Here is an 18459-nt window from a genome sequence, read left to right as displayed (position 1 = left end):
AATTAATATTTACTAACTTTGTATATTAATGTAAGATTATTTAGTTATAGGAAGTGATGTTACCTTGAAGTAGGGATAAAACATTGAATTTGTTAAAATCTTCGAGTGTGTGCGTTCCGAAGGCCGTTTGACGTAATCAGAGTGAAGTTTGAGGATTGCATCCAACACCTTGTTGAAATACTTACTTATCGTCCAGTTTGATCTATCAAACATCTCTGCTGTGACACTATACACTTGTCCTTGACCAACAGTTAGGAGGAAATATACAAGTTGTTCTTCAACTGAGATGGTCTTTGTGGCTGATAAAAACCCTTTACTAGAAAGTATATCTGCGAATTTGTGAAATACCAGTTGGTTCATCCTGTACACTTTACGAAATTTAACTGGAGATTTGTCTAGTGCCTTTTGCAAATACAATGGACCATTCATCCCACAAGAACGTGGTACACGTCTGTTGCAATGGTACATATAGTATCTTTCCATGGCGATCATCAAAGTTGTGAATGCAACCATAATTGCAACCTTTTCATCGTCTGTCATAGTATCCATGGAAATCCATAAATTCAATCGCCAAAAATTCATAAACACGAGTAAACATCAATCTTCAATCATAACCTATTTGCAATCACACCTATAAACAACCATATTCATCCACATTCTCACATCCTACATTCAATCACATCCTACATTCATCCACATTCACACATCCTACATTCATCCCCATTCCCACATCCTACATTCAATCACATCCTACATTCATCGACATTCCTACATCCTACATTCATCCACATCCCACATCCTACATTCATCCCCATTCCCACATCCTACATTCATCCACATTCACACATCCTACATTCAATCACATCCTACATTCATCCACATTCCACATCCTACATTCAATCACATCCTACATTCATCCACATCCTACATTCAATCACATCCACATCCTACATTCAATCACATTCCACATCCATACTCAAAACACCATATTTATCTATGCAATATATAAACACAACAACATATCAAATTTAAATACAAACCATACTAATAAGTTTTGCAACGTCATAATTCAAATATCATGTCTACTACATAATAATATTCCAAAAAAATAGTGTATTTATAACGCATTACAATTAGTTTTCAAAACAAAATTTAAGCCACTCAACCCGCTCTTCCACTGTCATTTCCATAAACATGACCTTCTTAGTTGGTGTATCCAACCATGAAGGAGCGCGATACTTCAATTCTGTAGGCAAGTCCGGGATTTCCCTGAGGGCGTTGACGCAACCTCTTACAATATCGTCTTTCATCATGAAATTCTGAAATGTCTGAGCAATTCGATCTATTGCATCAAAAATTCTGCTACTAGTGTCGTTATCGGGCATTTCGGTTCTCTTTCTACGACGACTTGAAGATGACCGTTTACTTCTTTCAGATTGATTACCTAGAGACTCATCCATGCTTAATAATGGTGATGGAGTATCCCTAACTATATCAACATCCGCTGGCTCATCCATCAGGACATGTTCTGATTCACGGATCACCTCATCGCCCTGATCTACAAAGGTTGCAGCTCCTGACCCTACCGCTATTGTGTTTCCCACCACCACAGCTAATTTGTCGTATAGGGGGCAGCCTTCACGTCTGTACTTCTCAGCATCTTTATGCTCCTACAAGAATAAAACATCATTTAGACGTCTTGGAATAGAGTTATACTAACGCGAAAAACATAAAAAATATTTTATAGTACATCATATAGTCGAGCCATACAGATTTACTGACCTTTATGTAATCAAGCCATACAGAATTACATGCAGTAACTCGTTGTGTGGTTGCATCCCAACCAAACCCACTAGTGTTGATACAGCTCGTTACCATTTGGTATGTTTTCTTCCATGCTCTTGTTCGATTCTTCACCTGCTCAACAGTTTTTTTCATGACTGTGTCTTCATTTAACTTATTTACACAATCCATGTATACCACATGCTTCCACACCCCGTTAGGCAACTTGTTCCCTAGATTGACCTGCTCGACCAAGAGATCGAGCATTTTGCTATCATCATCGAATGTCCAAATATCATATGTTCGACCACTTGGTTGTCTTCTTGCAGCCATGTATAATCTAAATCCGATACGGTCCTCACGAAAAAAACTTTATCAAACAACCTTTACTCGTCACGGAAACACAAACCATAAAAAAAAATATCATGTGGTGGATATGTATAATACCCGAATCTCCTCACCACATGGCAAAAACATTTCATAGCACTTCAAAAATTCTCACACATTTCAAAATTAATTAAATTATTTTCACTAATGCATATGCACTAAACAATGAAAACACACACACATCAAATCCAAATTCACCGAAGACCCCTGGTAGAGCCCCATATAACTTCGCAGTCACTATGAACTGTACCTCGTCAGTCATTGGGGTCGGGTTTCGTTGGCTAATGGACGCCCGTGTAGGCGACTCAACCTTGTTTGAATTGGACTAAAAACCCCTAAACACTAATTTCAGAACTTAATACCTTAAAAGCCCAAAACCCTAAACCCCAAACCCCACCCCCCCAAAAAAAAAAACCTAAAAACCCCTAGAGCTTAAAAACACAAAACCCCCAAAACCTTAAAAACCATAAACCCCCCTAAACCTTAAAAACACAAAACCCCCTAAACCTTAAAAACCATAAACCCCCCTAAACCTTAAAAACCATAAACCCCCCTAAACCTTAAAAATTATAATCCCTAAAATACCATAAACCCCTAGCCTAAACCTTACCCGAAACACAAACCATAAAAAAAAAAACTAAACCATCAAACCCTAAACCCTATTACCTACTAAACTCTAAACCCTAAACACTAATTCCAGGACTTAATACATTAAAAGCCCTAAACCCTAAACCCTACACCCTAATTCCAAACCCTAAACCCAAAAAACCTTATAGCTTAAAAACCCTAAACCCCCTAAACCTTAAAAACCCTAATCCCTAAAATACCCTTAACCATAAACCCTAATTACGTACTAAACCCTAAACCCTAAACCCTAAACCTTAATCCCTAAAATACCATAAACCCTAAACCGTAACCCTAAATCCCAAAATAATGCACAAATAACCCCCAATTACGCACTGAAAATAAATTTAAATCAAATAAAACACTAATTTAATGAAAAAAAAATCGGGTTTAGGCATACCTTCTGAAATTTGGGGAAATCCGAAGCCGAAGGGTGAAATCGAAGGGGAAATCCGAAGCCGAAGGGTGAAGCCGAAGGGGGAAATCCGAAGCCGAAGGGTGAAGCCGAAGGGTGAAATCGAAGGGGGAAATTCGAAGCCGAAGGGTGAAATCGATGCCTAATCAAGACTAGCCAGAGAGATAAGGGGGTGGGAGGCCGAAAGGGAGAAGAGAGGGAGAAGACAGAGAAGAAAGGGAGGTCAGGAGGGAATAGAGAGAGAGAGCTTGTCTGAGAGAAGAGAGGGAGTCACGGAGACGAGAGAGGGGGTGCGACAGAGAGGGCGAGGCCGAGAGAAGACCGAGAGTTGAAGCCGAAGACGAGAGGGAACTGAGATAGTGGCCGAGATCAACGTCGGGGACGTAGGGAGACGAAGGCCGAGATCAATGTCGGGGGCGCAGGGAGACGAGAGAGGGAAGGGAGTGCGGGAGAGAGGAAGAAAAAAGAAAAAGACGACGTGCGATGGGGGGGGGGGGGGGGGGGGGGGGTGTGAGGAGAGAGAGCGAGGCCGAGGGCGTCGCCCGTCCTTCAATTCGAAGAAGATCAAAAAGGGCCTTATTCCACATGATTGAAATTAAACCGTGGAGATGAAGGGCCCCTTCATCCCCTGCATCGAGATGAAGCTTCATTTGTGCTCCACTATCGACTTCAAGTGGAGAAGGGCGTTATGTGGTTGAAGATCATCTTGTCCTTCAAGTTAACTAACCCCCCCTTGGTGTTAGTGTTGACGACTTCATGTGCACTGGAAAACAGTTTCTAGTGTTAGTGCCCCAATATGAGAAAAACATAAAAAACAAGAGAATCTCTAAACCTTTACAGTACACTTAATTACAACATAATCCTTAAACCCCAAATTAGGTAAAACAACCATTATTACTACACAAATAAGTTATTTAATGTATAATTAAATATATTAATATATTTATTAATTGAATTAGATATTTTATTATGCATTAATATGGTAATTACATGAGCCAATGAAATACGTATATGATTAATTACAAATAATAAATAAATAACGTTATAAATAAAAAAAGAAAGTAATACGTTAAGTTATTAATTTATTAATAACATATGATATACTTTAACCAAAAAATGAATAATTTAAGAGAAAAAATTGATCTAATCATAACTTTAACACACAATATATTTGTACATAATATATTTTATGTATTATTAATTAATAATATATTATCACAAAATTTAAAACCATTGGTTTAATTAACTATAGCAATAGGATAATTATGCCAAAATAATTTATCAAATATTTATTTTAAAAATATTTTAATTATGAATATTAAATCACTATTTTAATATAGTAATTGTAAAATCAAAATAATTATTTTATACTATAGCAATCGGATAATTATGCCAAAATAATTTATCAAATATTTATTTTAAAAATATTTTAATTATGAATATTAAATCACTATTTTAATATAGTAATTGTAAAATCAAAATAATTATTTTATACTATAGCAATCGGATAATTATGCCAAAATAATTTATCAAATATTTATTTTAATAATATTTTAATTACGAATATTAAATCACTATTTTAATATAGTAATCGTAAAATCAAAATAATTATTTTATAAATAAAAATTATAAATTAATGATTTTTATGAAGATAATTTAATTTTTCCTAACTTAGGAAAAATTAAACATCTTCGTCTTCCTCCGAGTGAGCCAGCGGGCAACGGCGATGGCGACGGGGACGGGCTAGGCAAAGGCGACGGCGGCGGGCAATGCCGACAGAGGCGACGCTCCGACGGTACGCCGAGAGGGAGAAGAGAGGAAGGCCGAGAACATCTGCAACAGAGCTTGACCTCCCGTGCTCTGCGGGAATGAGAGAGGGAGTAGAGAATGAGAGAGGGTTGTGGGAATGGAGACGAGAGAGGGAGCAAAGAATGAGAGAGGGTTGCGGGAATGAGAGAGGGTTGCGGGAACGGAGATGAACGAGGGTTGCGGGAATGGAGACGAGAGAGGGCTGCGGGAATGGAGACGAGAGAGGGAGCAGAGAATGAGAGAGGGCTACGGGTAGGGGTGGCTTCGAGCCGAGCCGGTTCGCGAGCCGGCTCGGTTCGGCTCGGTATCGGCTCGGTTCGATTCGTCATTTTTCGAGCTCGAGCCGAGCTCGAACACCGAAATCGGCTCGTTTACCTTAACGAGCCGAGCTCGACCGAAGCTAGGTTCGGTTCGTTGGCTCGCGAGCCGGCTCGAAATGAGTCGGATCGGCATGAATCGGTGCGGGATCGCGAGCGAGCGAGGGAGCGGGAGCGGGAGCGAGAGCGACGGGGGGAAAAATTTCCCCCCCCCCCCTCGTCACCGCCGACCCCTCCCATTGGTTGTTGTCGCCGCCTCTACCGCCGTCGTAGCTGTTCTCCGGCGTCTATACCGCCGTCGCAGCTGCTCGCCGGCCGCCTCTGTGTCCGTCCGTTCGATTTCTTCCTCTCCTCGCCGTCGCCTCTGTTTCCGTCGCCGCCGCTTCCGTCACCGCCGATTCCGTCGCCGCCGACTCCGTCGTGGCCGTCATCTCCGACGATAAATCCTCCCCGGCGCCGTAAGCCCCTTCCCTCGGGGTCGTCTCGGCGGAAAACCAGAACAGGGGAGAAATAATCTCCCCCTTCCTCGCGAGAAGATGATCTCGCACGTGCGATTTCGCACGTGCGAGATCATAAAATAAAAAAAAAAACTTTTTCCTCTGGAAAAATTAAAAAAAAAATTTATAGAAATAATTTTCTATAAACTATTAGTGTCTCATGTTTTTTTAAACACTTTTCTAATTGAAATTTTTTATTAAAAATCATATAATTTTCAAAGTAAGATTTTTTGTACCAAAATGGGGTAGAAAACTGTATAGAAAATTTTTGAATAAGTATTTAACAGTTGATGCTGTAATACTTTTAGCATGAAATAATTTTCATTGCAATTTTGTGTTTGATATTTTATTTAATTAAAAATTTATCGATAAGTATAATAATATATTAGATTGATTATTAATTTTTATTTATTTCCCTATAAGAGACAATAAAAGGTCCATTTAACTTTCCTAAGAAAATTTTAAAATATTTCCTATAATTTTCTAATAAGTCACTAATAGTAATAAGATTTTATTTAAAGGTTTTTTTGGGAATATGTATCATAGGAAAAATATTTTTAGTTTTTCCTAGAATATAAATTTTTATCTAGGGGCACTAAGGAGGCCATAATAAATTATGGCCAAATTCAAAAATTACAAAACAAGCTAGACAACAATTGGAGTAAAAAATATTAATATTGGTGCATTTTAATCCATTATTGAAATTCAATCCTGAACCTCCCGTATCATTATATTTCTTAAAAATGTATGCATAATTTTATATATAATTTATTCAAAGCCACCCCTACGTGCGAGATCATAAACAAGGAAAAAAAAAACTCTTTGTCCCTTCCTCATGGCTCTTAAATAAATTGAAAAGATATTTTAGTAGAAATACGTTTCGAGAGACTAGTTTTTTCAATAAATGTTGAAAAAACATTTTTAATAGAAATATAGGGACCATTAGTGCCTCGTATTTTTTCAAAATATTTTTCTAATTATAAATTCTTTTTAAAAAATCCTATAATTTTTTAAGTAAGATTTTCTTGCCAAGATGGTTAAGAAAACCATATAGAAAAATTTTGAATAAGTATTTGACAGTTGATGATATAATACTTTGAGCATGAGGCAATTTTCATAGTAATTTTGTGTTTGACATTTTATGTGATTAAAATTTTATCGATAAGTATAATAATATATTATATTAATTATTAATTTTTATTTATTTCCTTAGAAAAGGCAATAAGAGGTCCATTTAATTTTCCTAAGAAAAATTTAAAATATTTCTTGTAATTTTCTAGTAAGTATGTAATAGTAATATGATTTTATTTAAAGAATTTATAGTTTTTATTTGGGTGATTGTTAATTGATAGTGATATTTTATTTTATTTTGTTGTGTTTGATTATTGTATGGAGTTTATTTATAATGTTATGCAATGTATGGAGTGTTTAGATTATTTTATGGAGTGTATAAACAATTTCATGAAGTGTTTATGGAATGTATAAACAATTTTATGGAGTGTTTATGCAGGTATTATGTATATTGATTATGCCCAATTTTAAGTAAAGGTCATGCCGAATTTTATACAAGTATTATATATATGGATTATGCTCAATTTTAAGTAGAGGTTATGCCCAATCTTATACACATATTATATATATAAGTTATGCCCAATTTTATGTAGAGGTCATGCCCAATTTTATATAAAATATATGCATAATTTTATATACATTTTATTCGATATATATTTTTTGAAAAGTTTGAAATGTATGTTGAGGCTCGAGCTCGGCTCGAAGCTCGACTCGAACTCGTTGGGCTCGAGCTCGATAACAATTTTAGGCTCGAGACGAGGCTCGGCTCGAAATATTTAAATCAAGCTCGACTCGAACATAGGCAGGTTCGGGCTCGGCTCGGCTCGATGCCACCCCTAGCTACGGGAATGCAATGGCAGAGAGGTGTGCGGCAGAGAGAGCCCCGAAAGACAGCCCCGCGCGAGAGTCATGTAGATGATTCTCAAAATCGGGCGGAAAGCGCTTTCCACAATTTACTCTTGGGACATGAACTCCTGATTCATGTATATTCATGTACATGACATGAATTTCGGCGCCCCCTAACGACACGAGGACATGAACTGCGTAATGCGCATGAAGATCATGTCCTGAGTCATGTGCACTAACCCCCCCTAGAGGTAGCATAATGAACCACTAATCTTTCACATGAGTCCATGACATACGCCATTTGTGTGGTGGCTTCTCAAGAGTGGTGGACCAATCTAAGTGAATAGATACACCAACTCAAGCACTTCTTTCATATAAATAGTAGCTTGATGGGTCCTGGAATGACCACATTTCAAAATTTAAGCTCGATAAGAACGAATTGTTTTTCAAATAGGAGAATTTATGTAAGCAACTCATATAATAGATAACTTTAAAGTCTAAGTCCACGAGTAGTATTATCAACTTTGACGTACAATTCCAATGTGGAAAGGCACAAGTTTAAAGAACTCGACCGAGTTCAATTAGAATATTTCAAAGCAAAGGGCACATTGAGACACTGATTTTGTAATGCAACTCCCAAGTAATAATATCATGTAAAAACTCTTTCAAATGCCCCAACGAATCAATATGCTAGAATGTATAATATGATTTCAAAGTATGAGAGCAAAGACTCTATTGTGAAAAATACTAAACAAGAAGATTTCAAAATATAAGCTAGAAAATACTTAACTCTAAGGTGGGTTATCTTTTTGAATGCCCCATCGATCCCCAAACTTGATTTCAAAGTGTAAAAGAACTTTGGAGTGCTCGTAGAAGCCTTAAGAGTCAAGAGAGACAAAAATCAACTTGAATAAACTAGTTATCAATGTTAAAAAAATTGAGCATTAAGTTGAGAAAGATTTTTTTGTCCCTTTGCAAAATTTGACCATATCTTCACTAAACATTTTGAGTCAATGCTTAATTTTTTTTTATAATGAACTGTTAATCACATGGATAGGTCACTTAAAGATGTTGGAAACCTATCTCAGCCGAATCAAAGTCTTTAATCTCATTTCATAACTTTTTTTAAATATGTCGTTTAGACAATTGTGGACTGATCAGACAAAGTTCATTGGATGTCCTTTTTCTTCTCTTATGGATGTTCGTCTTCTTTGACTTGGTTGACTAGTGGTCTAAGCTAATGATTCCAAATAAAACCTTTCTCTCTCTCCTATCGGTTAGATGGGGCAGTCCAGTTGGTTGACTTCATAAACTAGTTCTACTCTCTTCTTCGGTGTGGTTGGTTGGATGACATAATGTCTACTTATAATATGTTGAATCTTAGGGTCCCATTATTAATCTCAAGGAGAATTTGGTGAGAGGAGGTAAAGAAGGAGAAAGAAGAAGAAAGAATGGGTTAGTGGAGAAAGAGAGAAGTTCAAAGGTGAGGATGATGAAGAGAGGAATTCGATAGATGAGAGAAGGCAGGATAGGATTAGGGTTTCAAAGTGAAGCCTTAATCCTCCCCCTTAGTCCTTTTATGGCTAATTTAAAATTTAATAATTACATAAATACCCTTTATTATGAGGACTGAAAATAAAGACCTAATTTAAAGACATATTACAACTATGCCATCTTTCTTCCCATCTTCTAACATAGAACCTTTTCTCTCTCATGTTGTTTGGACAAGATCAATTTGGTCAGATGACCTTCTTTATGTGGCCTTGTTTTCTTATTTTATTTTTCTACCTTCATTGGGATACCATTTAGACATTTGGGTGAATGGGATTCAAAATATTTTTTGTTGCTTCTATTCAATGGGATGAGGAATGTCCAGTGGAGCGATTTAACCTCGCTTGTTGTGCTAAGTTCTCTTGCTTGGTCGAATAGTGCTGTTAGACCTGACATGAACTACTTGTTTCCCTTTTTATATGAGCCATTTGAATGGACCTTGGTTGGTCAAACAGATATGTTATCATAAATTCCTCTAGGGACTCTTTGAGTTACAAAATAGACTTAATACATGTCATTAATAACTAAAGTATTTGTTATCATCAAAATTATCTCAATGAGGATCTTGAGACCAACATTCTCTCCCTTTTTATAATGAGAAACACTCCTAAACATATAAAAATATAAGAGCAAATGAGTGTATAAATATGGGCGATCGTTGAAAACCTTCCCTAAGATTTATATCTACCACTTTCATCTTGACTCCCTTTGAGTCCAATCTATAATTTCTTACCCCTTTATTAAATTCTAATAGAGAATTTTCAATAGATCCTCCCCTCCAAGAATTATTATTGTGCACACTAATTTTTTTATATGCCTCCTAATTTCTATGCCCCTTTTGGCATTATCAAAATTGATATTAGGGACTATAGGTATACTCCCCATGTCATAATGCAATGCTCTCCTTGTGACTATTGCATTTTACTCCCCCTTTGTATGGGATGTACACTTTGTTATGTACATCTATTCTCCCCTTTGTATGGGATGTACACTTTGTTATGTACAATCTATTCTCCCCTTTGTCATTTACACTCCTCCATGTGTACATTTAGATACACAATCATTCACAACCAATCTCAAATATTGTTACAATCAAAGCATACACACATTGACAAATAAGTTACATTTAGTGTAAAACCATCTTAGGAAGGATCTTGAAACCTAATATTGGGTCTTAGTTCACAAACATTCGAGACATCTTTTTAGCTAGGGGATTTCCTCTCTTTATGTGAAGTGGAGCTGCCAATGACTTCATGTTTACCGCTGCTAGGTGATTTCTGAGAGACTAGTTTTCAGTCTCCAAATGATGTTCTTTTTTAACAACCCTTGCCTATGGTGATTGCCTCCTTTTGGCTCGCATTTTCTCTTTACTATTTCTTCTTTATAGTCAGGTTGCTCCTTCCTATAATTTACTTTAGTTTCATTTACGTTTTTCCAACCTAGTATGGTGATTTGCCTCCTTTTGGTTTGCACAATACTTCAAATTCTTGTGCCTGCATTCTCGTGCTCCTTTTGAGCTTTTCTTTCTTTCTCATCTATCTCTCTTCTACTAAAATTTCATCTGTCTCATTTTGTCTAAAAATACTACCACACATGCAACACACGTTCAACTCTTAAAATAAGTGGGCATAACCCTCATTTATCACAATTATAAGCATAACATTCATATAACATGAGCAACATACATAAGACACACAATCATTTGGATCATAAAAACAATAAAAAACATATAAGTTCCTTTTAAGTCTCATGTTGAGATTGATAGATGTTTACTCATCAAATAATATCAATTTAGTAAAAATTTAGTAAATTCGGAAATACTAGCACACAATCAATATAAAAGGCTGCCATATAGTTGCATTTTTTGCTTGCCAAAACCATCTTTTGAGCTTGTTCCTAACTAGCATTCCTCTTTGAAGCAACTCATCCTCTACTTCAATATTTATGTGCCTAGAAGTTCCAAGTGAGTTTGAAATGCTGAAACTTATTTTTCCATCAAAGCCTAAGAAATCATTCCTAGACTCATTCCCTTTTCTGGTCACTGTCTGTTTGATCTAGAAGTGTGAACTTGCCATCCATAGCATCTACTTGATTTCTCAATAACTTCTTCTGTCTTCTATCCCTCCTATTATTTCATCAGTGAGATCATAAGAAGCTGCAATTATGGCTTTGTGTTCTTTCCTCTTTTTCTTCCTCGAATGATCAATTTGTCATTCCTCGTCCCTTTTGTCCCTTTTTCTCCTCTACAACCACTTCACTTGATCCCACACTACCTCTTTTAGGAATGTTGTGTACTAAGGAGGTTGTGGTCATTCCTTAGACCTTCTTCAACTCAATTGCATATATTTCTATAGCATGATTCATGAGCAAATGTGTCAACGGCCATCCACTTCTCATCTTCCTACAATGGTAAATGGCATTGACAAGATAAACTCCTAGGTCCATCATCTCCTTCTTCTTCAAGTTATATACAAAAGTACAATATTGTTTAGAGTGAAGCGCCATAATTTCTCCCATAAATAGTGGTAAGACCAATTGAGTACATAACCCTTGACAACTTGTCTAAATTTTTCCTTGTGAAGGCATTTTATTTGCATAGCTCATAATTGATTCTTCTATGGGTATCTGTGACTCTTTGCTTTGGGCTCCATCCAAGAACCCTTCATTTTATATGTTTAACGTGAATTGTAGTAAAATCAAAATTTACCATTACTCCAAACACCAATGAGTACAAGGTTCTCAATGTATGGGTTCTAAGCATATCAATACCCGCATGCTCGTGTAAAATATCCTCGCAAGATCCTCACTTACAAGATAATTTTTATGTGCATACAAACGAAATTGTCCCTGTACATCTAGAATTTCTTTGATAGTTAGTGTGTACATAAACTGAAACCGATAGGACACCTTGGGTAAACAACCCCTTTTCTCCATTTCATTTTGGTATATGAATCTAAAACATTCATCAACATTGAGTGGAAAAAGTTCCACATTGAGATCTGTTAAGAAATGGTATTAGTTTATAACGTTAAATAATAATCTTCCCAATTGGCTAGTCATTTTGGGATATGCCTTGGACCATAATTTCTAATATGGTATCAGAGTGGTACCCAGGCATGGGTTTTCACCCCCACATTGTCCATATGTATTAGGAGATAAAAAAAAAAAAAAAAAAGTTACTAAGTGAGAGGGAGTGTTAGAAAGAATGATCCCACTTGGAAATATGAGTATTGGGGCATATTAATTGTTAGGGAGAGTTCTTAACTTGGCTAGTTGTTTTGGAATGGTACTAAAAAATATTGTACAGTGGTATCCAAGCAAGTTGAGTACGAGGGCAAAAGCCTACTGTGAAATACCCCAGGTTATTTGTGTATTATAGGCTATATAAGGGAAGAATTTTTTTTGTTATGTTTGTGGACATGCCGTAGACATGTTACATGTAAGCTTGGATGTGACAAAAAGTGTTAAGTGATAAAGAGTTCCACATTGGGTCTTCAACTTCAAATTTAGTGTTAGTGTGGACGAGTTCACGTACACTAGAAAATAGTTTCCAATGTTAGTATCCCAAAATAAGAAAAATATAAAAAATAAGAGAATGAGTAACTTTTAATAATATACTTAAATAAAACATAATACCTAAAACCAAAATTAGGTAAAACAAAATTATTACTACACTAATAAGTAATTTAATGAATAATTAAAATTAATGAATATATTAATAAACTAATTTAGATATTATATTATTTAATGATTGCAGTTTGTTGTACATTAATATAGTAATTACGTGAGCCAATTAACTGTGCACATGATTACTTATAAAAAAAAGTTAAAAATAACATAAACAAATATAATAGATTAAGTTATTAATTTATTAATAACATAAGATATACTTTAATATAAAAAGGAATGATTAAACAAAAAGAATTGATCAAATGTTTACTTTAACGCACTATATATTTTTATATATTATTAATTAATAATAGTTTTCTATTAAATTTAAAACCATTGGTTTTATTAATTATAAAAATGGGTTATTTAAACTAAAATAATCGATCAAATGCTTGATTTAATAATATTTTAATTACCACAATTAAATCAATAATATAATATACTAATTACAAATAAATATAATGAATAAATAAATAAGGAATACAGTAATTAAAAAACAAATATAATAAATAATTAAATCACTAATATAATACAATAATAAAAAAAATCACTAATAATATACAATAATTTTAATTTCCTCCATTGAGCTCGACTGTGTCGTCCTCCACTGTTGATTTACTTATTCTGAAACCCTAAAACCCCAATTTGAGGCGACAAGGGTTTTCTATCTCATGGTGCAAGATACTCAGTGTTGTTGAGGGAAATTGCCTCATTCTCGTATTCTTTTGACGTTGTTCATAGTCATGGGAGCTGTAGGCTCAAAACTCGAGAAAACACTCGGTGATCAGTTTCCCAAATGAGAGGTATTTCGGATTGGAGAAGGGAGAAGGAAGCCGAGAGGGAGAAGAAAATGTGAAAGGAAGAAGGAGACCGTGAGAGGAAGGAGACCGTGAGAGAAGAGAGCGGGAGAAAGGAAAAAAAAATCAGGATAGAGCAACGACGTGTCTTGATGGTTCATCCGGATGAATCGAAAAAAACTAAGGATTCCTGATTCCGAAAAATTATACCTTGAGCATCATCTTTGAAATCATCTGGTTCATCAATATGAACAGAGCACTGGTACACCATTAACGAAGTCAGGAGATGAACTAAATAATATGGGTGAATTTCATCTCCTGATTCATGTTGACTAAGCCCGCCCCCCTAAGGTTGAACACTAAGCCTCTTAAATGGTTAGTCAAATTTGATATGGTATTAATTAATAATATATTTTCACAAAATAAAAAATAATTAATTTATCAAATGCATACTTTTAACTATATTTTATGTACCAGACTTAAATATCAAGTTTAATATAGTAATAAAATTTAACAAAAATATTAAATAGTCATGCTTAAATCCTTGATTGTTGGTTTCAAATTTCAATTAGAATCTGTAAACTGTGAAAGAGAAGGTGAAACGTCGACCAGTTTTGTACCACTGGAGGCCGAAAACGGCATTTCATCTAAATCAATTCTAAAAACCTTACAAAGAAACTCTGATTTTTGGAACTACAGAATATTTACAAATTCATCTTTGATTTCCGACGACGGTTCAAAAACTTCCGGCGCCTGGAACTTGAGGGCGATTCAATGGGCTTCCTGCAGTCCATCTCTGGTGACGAATGGGTGCCCAAAAAGATCCGAAACGGTGGATCTCTTGTTCGAGTCCTTCCGCAAGCAGCATCTCAAGAAATCGTTGAACTCGCCGGAGGTGCTTTCTGGGAAATTGGTCATATCGCCGAAACAAATGGCGCACATGAGCGTCGCCCACTCGGGCTTCTACCCCGACTACCCAACATAAAGCTCCCACAAGGTGACCCCCAAGCTCTAAATATCGCCGGCGAAAGCGTCGTAGCTCCCGCCGTTGGTGTCGCGGTCGAATCTTTCCGGGCTCATGTACGCGTTGGTGCCGACGTAGGAAGCGCACGTCTCCAGGCGCCGAACCATGATCTTGCTAACCCCAAAATCAGAAATCTTTACCTTCATCTTGCTATGAGCAAATTGGGCGGTTTAATGTCGCGGTGAACGATTTTTAGGCGTGGAGGTAAGTAAGCCCCAATAGTACCTGCTTGGCGTCACTAGCGAGGACTTCTTCGGACAAATTACCGCTCCGGCGGACAAGAGACTCAAGGGTACCGGAATCCATGTACTCCAAAACTAGAGCAACATCACCCGTGGCATCTTTCTTGAAAATTCCGTGGCAGCGGACCATGTGAGGTGAATCGGTGCACGCAAGAATGTCCATCTCACGAGTAACCTGACTGCGGAGGAGGCAGCCGGATTCCGTGTCGGAGCTGGGGATCTGAACGACCTTGAGAGCATAAAACTTGAGGAACGGGAGGCCGCAGAGAGACGGTGGAGAAGAGAGAGGGAGCAGGGAGAATGGAGGCCGCAGAGAGACGATGGAAAAAAATAGAGAAGGAAGAGACCGAGAGAGGGGGAGCAGGAGGGAGCGAAACAAAAATTAAAATCGCCGATGGGATTCCATAAATTAATCCGTGGAGATGAGATTCGTAGGAGGTTCCACACTTAATTCGAAAGGAAGCGATGAATTCAATTCATATTAAATAAAATTTAATTTTATTACGGACGACTTCAAATATAATGGAAAACAGATTCTAGTGTTAGTGTCCTAAATAAAAAGTATAATATAAGCAAGAAAATGAGTAATCTTTTATAATATACTTAAATAGAACATATATCTAAATAGATAATTAATAAAAATAAATATGATTAATATACTTACAAGTGATTTAACGTGTAGTATTAAAATATATTAATATTCTAATTAATGAAAAATTATATTATATTATTTAATGATTATAGTTTATTATAAATTAATATAATAATTATGTATGACTAGAATAAATTATTAAAAATAAATAAATAAAAGTGAAAAATCATAAGCGAATATAATAAATAAATAAGTTATTTTTTTATAACATAAGATATATTTTAACATTAAAAACCACTAATTTAATACAATATATATATATATATATTATTAATAACATAATATATATTTTTATGTATTATTAATATATTGTCACAAAATTTAAAACCATTGGTTTAATTAATTATAGCAATGTGATAATTAAACAAAAATAATTTATCAAATATTTATTTTAACAATATTTTAATTATGACTATTAAATCACTAATTTAATATAGTAATTATAAAATGAATATATTGAATAAATAAAAATAATTATTTTATAAATAAAAAATATGAATTATTATTTTTATGACGAAAATGGAGGAGTGCCTTTCAACATTTGAAATCGAACTTTTAAAGCACCAAAAGTTATCTCAATAGTATTCCGCAAAGACGAGTGTCTTCGATTGAATAATTCTTTTTCATTCATAGGAATATTATCTCCAAATTCTTGCAAATGATATCGAGTTCCTCGATATGGAGCCAAAAATCCTAGTAGATTTGCATAACCAGCATCGACTAGATAATATTTACCTACAATACAAAATATTTTCTACATAAAATAAATAAAGATAAAATAGATAAAAGATTACTGCATGAAAATATATTATTTACCTTCAAGTACAAATAGTCTATTTCGGCGAGTCAATGCGTTCTTCAGTACACGAGAATCAACTGCTGATCCCTCCCATCCAGCTAGTACATAAGTGAATTGCATGTCTAATATACATGATGCCATCACATTTTGTAAGAGATAACAATTTCTGTTTCAAAACCTTGGTTGTTCTTCAAGTGGGACATTTGCTTTGATATGTATTCCATCAATAACCCCAATACAATCATAATTATATAATTTCAATTAGTATTGACTAAATTTGTTTAGTTAGAGGGCAAATGATGTTACCTTGAAGTATGGGTAAAACATTGAATTGTTTAAAATCCTCGAGTGTGTGCGTTCTAAAGGTTGTTTGATGTAATCAGAGTGAAGTTTGAGAATAACATCCAACACCTTGTTGAAATATTTATGGTCCAGTTCAATCTATCAAACATCTCTGTTGTGACACTATAGGCTTGTTGTTGACCAACAGTTAGGAGGAAATAGGCAAGTTGTTCTTTCACTTAGATGGTCTTTGTTGCTGATAAAAATCCTTTGCTCTTAAGTATTTTTGCCAATTTATGAAATACAATTTGATTCATCCTGTAAATTTTTCAAAATTTAACAGGAGATTTGTCTAAGGCCTTTTGCAAATACAACAGATCATTCATCCCCTAAGAACGTGGTACACCTCTATTGCAATGGCATAGATAATATCTTGCTATGACAACAATAATACATGCCAATCCAACCATAGTTACGGGTGGCTTTGAACTGAGCCGGTTCGCGATCCGGCTCGGTTCGATTCATCATCTATCGAGCTCGAGCACCGAAATCGGCTCGTTTACCTTAACGAGCTGAGCTCGACCGAAGCCAGGTTCGGTTCATCGGCTTGCAAGCCGGCTCGAAGTGAGTCGAATCGGTATGGGATCACAAGCAAGCGGGATCGAGAGCGGGGGGGGGGGGGGGGGGAGGGGAATTTTTCCTCCCCCCTCGTCACCACCAACCCCTCCCATCGGTTGTTGTCGCCGCCTCTACCGCCATCGCAACTGTTCACCGGCCGTCTCTACCGCCGTCGCAGCTACTCGCCGGCCGCCTCTGTGGCCGTCCGTTCGATTTCTTCCTCTCCTCGCCGACGCCTCAGTTTCCGTCGCCGCCGCTTTTGTCATCGCCGCCGCCGCCGCCGCCGCCGTAGCCGTCATCCCCGACGATAGGACCTCCCTGACGCCGTAACCCCCTTCTCTCCGCAACGTCTCGGCGGAAAACCAGAACAGGGGAGAAATAATCTCCCCCCTCCCTCGCGTGAAGATGATCACGCACGTGCGATTTCGCACGTGCGAGATCATCAAATATAAAAAAACCTTTTCCTTTGGAAAAAATTAAAAATAAATTTTATAGAAATAATTTTCTATAAACTATTAGTGTCTCATGTTTTTTAAAACATTTTTCTAATTGAATTTTTTTATTAAAAATCATATAATTTTCTAAGTAAGATTTTTTGTACCAAGATGGGGTAGAAAACTGTATATAAATTTTTTGAATAAGTATTTAATAGTTGATGCTGTAATACTTTTAGCAAGAAGCAATTTTCATTGCAATTTTGTGTTTGATATTTTATTTAATTAAAATTTTATCGATAAGTATAATAATATATTAGATTGATTATTAATTTTTATTTATTTCCCTAGAAGAGACAATAAAAGGTCCATTTAACTTTCCTAAGAAAATTTTAAAATATTTCCTGTAATTTTCTAATAAGTCACTAATAGTAATAAGATTTTATTTAAAGGTTTTTTTGGGAATATGTATCATAGAAAAAGTATTTTTAGTTTTTCCTATAATATAAATTTTTATCTAGGGGCACTAAGGAGGCCATAATAAATTATGGCCATATTCAAAAATTACAAAACAAGCTAGATAACAATTGGAGTAAAAAATATTAATATTGGTGCATTTTAATCCATTATTAAAATTCAATCC

General features: G+C 35.8%; 1 pseudogene; it reads right to left on the bottom strand.

Moving 5' to 3' along the window:
- Positions 1-14407: 14407 nt before the first annotated feature.
- LOC137945310 (mitogen-activated protein kinase kinase 9-like) lies at positions 14408-15356 on the bottom strand (annotated as a pseudogene).
- Positions 15357-18459: the final 3103 nt, after the last annotated feature.

This window comes from Aristolochia californica, unplaced genomic scaffold, assembly GCF_029961685.1.
Source record: "Aristolochia californica isolate CCGP_79_NKW_82.1479 unplaced genomic scaffold, dmAriCali1.0.hap1 SCAF_1, whole genome shotgun sequence".
NCBI lineage: Eukaryota > Viridiplantae > Streptophyta > Magnoliopsida > Piperales > Aristolochiaceae > Aristolochia > Aristolochia californica.
This window is presented reverse-complemented; position numbering and strand designations above follow the sequence as displayed.